The sequence below is a fragment of the Parasteatoda tepidariorum genome, chromosome 9, assembly GCF_982258835.1.
Source record: "Parasteatoda tepidariorum strain Cologne lab strain chromosome 9, Ptep-v5.0, whole genome shotgun sequence".
In the NCBI taxonomy this organism is placed as follows: Eukaryota; Metazoa; Arthropoda; class Arachnida; order Araneae; family Theridiidae; genus Parasteatoda; species Parasteatoda tepidariorum.
In genome coordinates, this window is record NC_141763.1 from 50,411,995 (window position 1) to 50,418,685 (window position 6,691).

Consider the following 6,691-nt stretch of genomic DNA (forward strand, 5'->3'; position numbering starts at 1 on the left):
AACTGAGAGAGGCACAGTAGGCCTTGGCCCTCTATGGGCTGTCGCGCTGCTGAGTTTAGTTTAGTTTTCGGAATATTTATTGTATCAAGTATTATATTAGTATATTATAATAATTAGTTCATACCACTAGCCGCACTGTTGTTTTTTAATAATTGCATGATTTCCACTAGTTTATATGCAATACTTTTATATTTCAACATATATGTAATGGGTTTTTATTCAGGAGATTTTTTATGTTCTTAAATACTTCCTATTTGTATTTATTTTAACGTATTGCATTACAATGTTAACCAATCGATACAGGAGCGTAAACAGCTGCAAACCGGTTTCATCCGAGTAAAAACAATATAGCTGTAAAGTATCCCCATATAATTATAATTTTACATGGAATCTTATAGTGCGTTTAATAATATGGCCAGGGACTGTAAATTGCAAACGTTTCCTGTCTTCTGATTATCTTCGTAACTTTTATTACATCAATGTCTTAATACATTTCTGTAGGGCCGGGATAGCCTGGTCGGTAGGGCGCTGGACCCATTTCCAAGAGGTCGTGGGTTCGATCCTCGCCGGCCGAAGACTCCCCGTGTAGTAAATGGTGACTGATGCACGTTAAATCTGTCGAGTCTCAAAGTCCTCCATGTTCCCACAACAAATCAATACCTCTGGGGGTACTGATCCAGGAGTTTCCTTGTCTTCTGGATTGGTTCAAAATTACAAGGCTACGGAGTTGAACGTAAGTAGTCGTAAACCCATGAAATTGGGTCGGCTGTTCAACGACGGTTATAAAATAAAATAAAATACATTTCTGTGAGCCGCGATGGCTCAGGGGATAGAGCGCTCGCCCTCCAATGCGGCGAACCGGGGCTCGAATCCCAGTCGATACGAATTCCGCATCCGGCTTGCACCGACCACAGCGCTGACGTGAAATATCCTCAGTGGTAGATGGATCATGGGTTTGATCCCCTTGCCGCCAGGCTAACCGTGGGAGGTTCTCGTGGACTTCCTCTCCATGTAACGCAAATGCGGGTTAGTTCAATCAAAAAGTCCTCCATGAAGGCAAATTTCTCCCAATATTCGATCCAGGAGTTCCCTTGTCTTCTGGATTGGGTTCAAAATTACAAGGCTACGGAGTTGAGTTTTAGCAGTTGTAAGCACATAAAATTGGGTTGGCTGTTCAACGACTGTTATAAAATAAAATAAAATAAATTTCTGTGTTCGTCCTTCTGTAAAAATTACCATCTTCGACTCCATCTTGATTCTTTGAAGTACCCTTTTTTAAAAAAATTGGATTTACTTAAACCGTCGTGCATTGAGATTTTAAATCAGGTTGTTTACGTTAAAAAAGTCGAAACTAAAGATTTAAACCTGAATAAATAATAACAATATTTTAAATGCGAATGCCTCTTCTTATTTCTCAACACAATGTACACAAACCCAATCCTGCCCAGGATTTACGCAGTAATAAATCTTTTATTCAAATCCCAAAAAAAAATTTAAAAAGAATAATAATTGAGATACATCAAGAAAAATCATCACGTATTCATTGAAAAATAAATAAAGATGAAAAATAATGACAATTTTCATAATTCTTGAATCAAATAAAAGTTAAATACATAATCCTATAAATATGAATATAGATTTGAATGAATAGAAGATGGCAGATAAAAATAAATACGTAAGCCTTTTTTTTTTTTCGTTTGTTTACGGAAGCTAAGTTCTACGGTAGGCTGGTTGCTTTTCACCATATGCTATAGCATATCGTCTGTAGAACTAACTTCAACGCCCTTGGGCGGTAATAGGATTTTTCCAGCTGCTACGGTTGAAATATGATTTGATTTATATGCTCATTCACTTAATGAAACATATTAAATTGTTTATATGCGAAATGAATTTAGAAATGATGAGTAGCAGCTTTTGTTTACTTCATGAAAAGGAAACAGGTGATATTCTGATTAGAGGACAGAATTTGCGAAAAATTTTAAATTTTACAGGCGGATTATAATTAACTCTTATTTCTTAATTTATGGCGTTTCAAATATTTTACACCCTTCAAAAGAAAGGATGGAAAAAGTAATAAGCATAATTAACGTTCATTAGTCTCTTGCTATATCGGTGCCTGTCGAGAAAAAAAAAAGAAACGTTATGATAACGCTTAGGATGTTGTCCGAGCAAGCGTAAAATAAGTAAGATAACAATTTAAACGTTTATATATTAATTAAAGAAAAAAACGTACAGTAACCTCTGTTGCCATATCACACGTCTATCGGAAAGAATTAAATCGAACGATTCATCCGATGAAGGGTAAAACAGTGAAACTCCCATGAGAGACCACCTCTATGTAGCTACCTCCTCCAGTACCAGTAACGCATGGGTACACCCGGACAGTGCCCAGGGTCCCGAAGCACTCACACTGTTAAAATTTTCATTCTAATATTATGATAAGATAACTGGCAGCTGTCTGTCCATCCTATTAACCGTAAATTTACGGTAAAGATCACCTTTATCCTTTACGGTTTTGAAACCATTTAGAAAAAGTAAGGTTATAAAACCATAAATACAAAACTATGCGGTTTTTTAACCATTTACAACATTTTTCAAAAACGTAAAAAATTATCGCATTAACCGTAAATTTACGGTAAATATCATCTTTTTCCTTTATGGTTTTGAAATCATTTCGAAAAAGTATGGTTATAAAACCATTAATACAAAACTATACGGTTTTTTGACCATTTACAACATTTTTCAAAAACGTAAAAAATTATCGCATTAACCGTAAATTTACGCTAAAGATCATCTTTTTCCTTTATGGTTTTGAAAACATTTCGAAAAAGTATGGTTATAAAACCATGAATACAAAACTATACGGTTTTTTAACCATTTACAACTAGCATTTTTCAAAAACGTAAAAAAAATAAATTATTATTTAACAAGACATAGGAGCTCGGCTTTTCGTAAGGTAATGGGCATTGGAGAGTGCTGGACATTGAAATTTCTTCATATGTTGAAGGGAATGGAGGAAATATTGTGTGGTGTCAATGTCAACACTAGGACTCGAACTCCAGTTCTACTGGTCATGAGATTGACAGATAATCCCTCTCGTCTCGGCTATAATATGTACGCCGTTGCAAAGAGCTAAGTAGCTTCATTTGGTTTTTCTAGTTGGTGAGATAAAATTCTGATTGGTTAACCGTATTAGGTGAAAGCAGCTAATAAACAGTTTTTCTCAAACTTAACTGTTTGATTACCATTTTATTTATGGTTATTTGACTTTTTTGATAAAATATGGTAAAATAACCATTCAATAAATTGTTATTTAACCATTTTTTCGAGAAATTTCGAACAGTGCAGGGGTCCTTCAGAATCTTATTTTTTTTATATCGTATTAAAAAAAATAAGAGCAAAAAATTTCATTATATATTTTTTTAAATAAATATATTCTCGTGTAAAAAGTGGGCATTTTTTTCTCGATAAAAAGCGATTGATTATCATGCTAACAACAATAATTTTCAAAAGTCAACCGAAATCTATTTCTCTATGTTAAAGTGAGGTTTTTAGGTACTCAACAAATTATTCTAGATATGCTTAACCACAACCAAGGTCTCCAGTATTCGTTTAGTATTCATAATTAGTTAAATAAAGTAATAATTGAGAAAGAGTTAAGAATTACGGAGCACTATGGAACAGCTATTTTTAAACTGGTTATGTCGGATGTGCATTGAAAGATGTTTTAATAATAACTGACTTTGAAAGTGTGACGAAATAATTCATACCTTTTGATTTTTTTTTTATTTGTTAAACCCTTATGTTTTTTTTAATTTAATTATTTCAATTATCTTCTTGGTTTTGTAAATTATTTTATTATTTGAGGATTGCAATTGGTTAACTTCTCATTAAAAAAAAAAAATTACGCGTAGTTTACAAACTTTATTTTATGTGCATTGAGTATTTGGGGTGATAAAAAAGTGTTTAAGTTTGTTAAAATTATTGCATATCTCAAAAATGCTTTATTTCATGTAGGGGAAAGTTGGACAAAACGGGATACCATTATTGTTTTTATTTACTACGGAAAATCTGTTAAAGTTAACCACACATTATTTTTTTTATAGTTACATCACTTATTGAAGCACAGAAAAAACATATTTTAAACTAATTTTAATGACTGTGAAATAGGAAAAAAAATCCTTTTCCAAACTCTTACATATCCCGTTTTAGCATACCTGGGTTGGACAAAACGGGATAGGGTTTACAATGTTTAAATTTTTGGGTAAAACTAACTAAAAAACATAATTAACTGACAGAAAACTGTGAAGCAAAATTTATAAAAATTGTATTTATGGGATTTAATTGCTTATAACATTTTCATATAGACTGTTGTTTAATAATTAAGTACACAAAAATTATTATGCTACGTATGTTTTTAAAGATTTTATGAGTTTTCAAACATGAACGCTAATTCCATAATTTTCACAGTCGAGATGTGTCTGGTGCCCTTAAGAGGGATTTGTTAGCGGTTCTTTCTTCAATTCTCTTGGTTCATTCTTGTAGTTTAATCCTATATATAGTTTGTAAATATCATTTGGAGTAATCTTATGTTTGCTTAATAGAGAATTCAAAAGTTCAAAAAAATGCTTAACTGCAGCGTGATTAAGCCCTTTTGCCCGGACCATACTCGTGGGTTCTGGATTTCGGAGGAATGGTTACAACCAACACTTTCCAGCAATTTTTTTCCTATGTTAAAATTATGCTTAATATTGTTTCACTCAGTTAACTCAAATGCTAGCATTCGTAGGTCCGTTAGAGTTATACCAAATAATCTTTCTTCTAGAGCCAATACATGCTCATGCGTTTTTTCTAGTTCAGCATTGAATACTGTCTCATATCTGTCCAACTTTTTCACTGCTGCCAATTCAGGGCCTAATGTATTTGTACGAGCCTTTTTTACCTTTCTTTCAATATAGTAATAACAATATAGTAGAAGTACTAAGCCAACAAATAAATAGGTGGATAAAACGGGACATAAAAAAACTGTATCCCGTTTTATCCAACTCATAAGTGTCCCGTTTTATCCAACTCAGACACTTTTCAAAGCAAACATGGCTGCTGCCTAAACGTGAAAGAAAAATTAGATTAACTATACATGAGAATACTCGCTAATAAATGCTTCATCAAATGTAATACTCACCGGAATTGTAATCCCATATATATAGGTAGTACAATGTGACAAACAACGCATGTAAATGTAGAAAATGGCAAAAAATGGAGTAAAAAAGTTCTAAGACCTACAACTTTCTATCAAATAGTGATGTCGAGACGGAACGCACTGAAAATGACATAATAACAGTCAAATAACAGATTTCTTTCGTCGTCTGCTAGGTAGCGGCAATAGTCTGGTCCCTGGGCGACGTATCCCGTTTTGTCCGACTATCCCGTTTTATCCAACTCTCCCCTATGTGAAGTTTTTTAGTTCGATTTTAAACAGTATGACACGTTAAAGGGCCCAAAATATTTCTGTGCACAAGGCCCCTGCTTGTTATTAAGACGGCCCTGGTCTAATTACGACCACTTTTGGGAGGGACGCAATTTTTTCCATTGTCTTTAGGAGGCACCATCAAAACATATCCCAGTTTCCGGGAAAACCTCTATACTAAATGCGGAAAAGGCCAAATAAGGAAACGTGAAAAAATATCAAAATAAAAAATGTTAACAAAACAAATAAGTAAATTAAAATGCATTCAAAATATTTGTATGAGGCTCTTATTTGGTGAGTGTAGCGCCATCTACGGTAAGAGCTTTATGTTTTTATATTTTGAGTGGCATCAGTCTCAATTGCAATAGAACAGAGATGAGCGGTAGAAATAACTTGTCTGAAAGAAAATGTTAATAGTTAGATGTTTTGTATATATATGTAAATAGATCTTTATTAAATCGTCTACCAAATGAAACTTCTTGATCTTCTACTTCCTTCAGTCCTCTCATATTTAATTCCGTCGGTTCTTGTATCCGACAGTGAGGCTTGTTTTGACGATATCTGACTACAACCTCATATTGTAGTCAGAGTGCTAAGACAATTTTAAAAGTTAAATTTTTTAACAAAAAAGTTATTTTTGAAACAAAACTAAGCATCTCAAACAAACCTCTTCTCATCTTTTGAACTAACTAATTTTTATGATCTAAATTAAATGCAAACTTATACAAGAATACAATTGTTTATATATTTAAAATAGTTCGATGATTCATAACTTTAAACTCATCGTTAAACAGCCGACCCGATTTTGGATTTACTTCTACCTACGTTCAACTCCATAGCCTTGTAATTTTGAACTTAAATTCGAAAACAAGGGAACTTCTGGGTCAAGACATTTGCCTTCGCGGAGAAATTTATGATGAAACTAACCCACATTTTTCCCTTTGCCGAAGGGAACTCAAACCCATGATCCGTCTAGCACTGGCGATATTTACGTCAGCACTGTGGTCGGTGCAAGCCGAATGCGGAATTCGTATCACTGGGATTCGAACCCGGTTCATCTCATTGAAAGACGAACGCACTATCCCTTGAACCACCGCGGCTCTTATCATTCCTAATTGATAATTTTTTTTCACATAATTACATCAATCGGAATCATTTATCAACGCTAAATTTTATTCATCAATCCGGTTTTATGACGTAAACATAAGTGATATTTCCGCACAA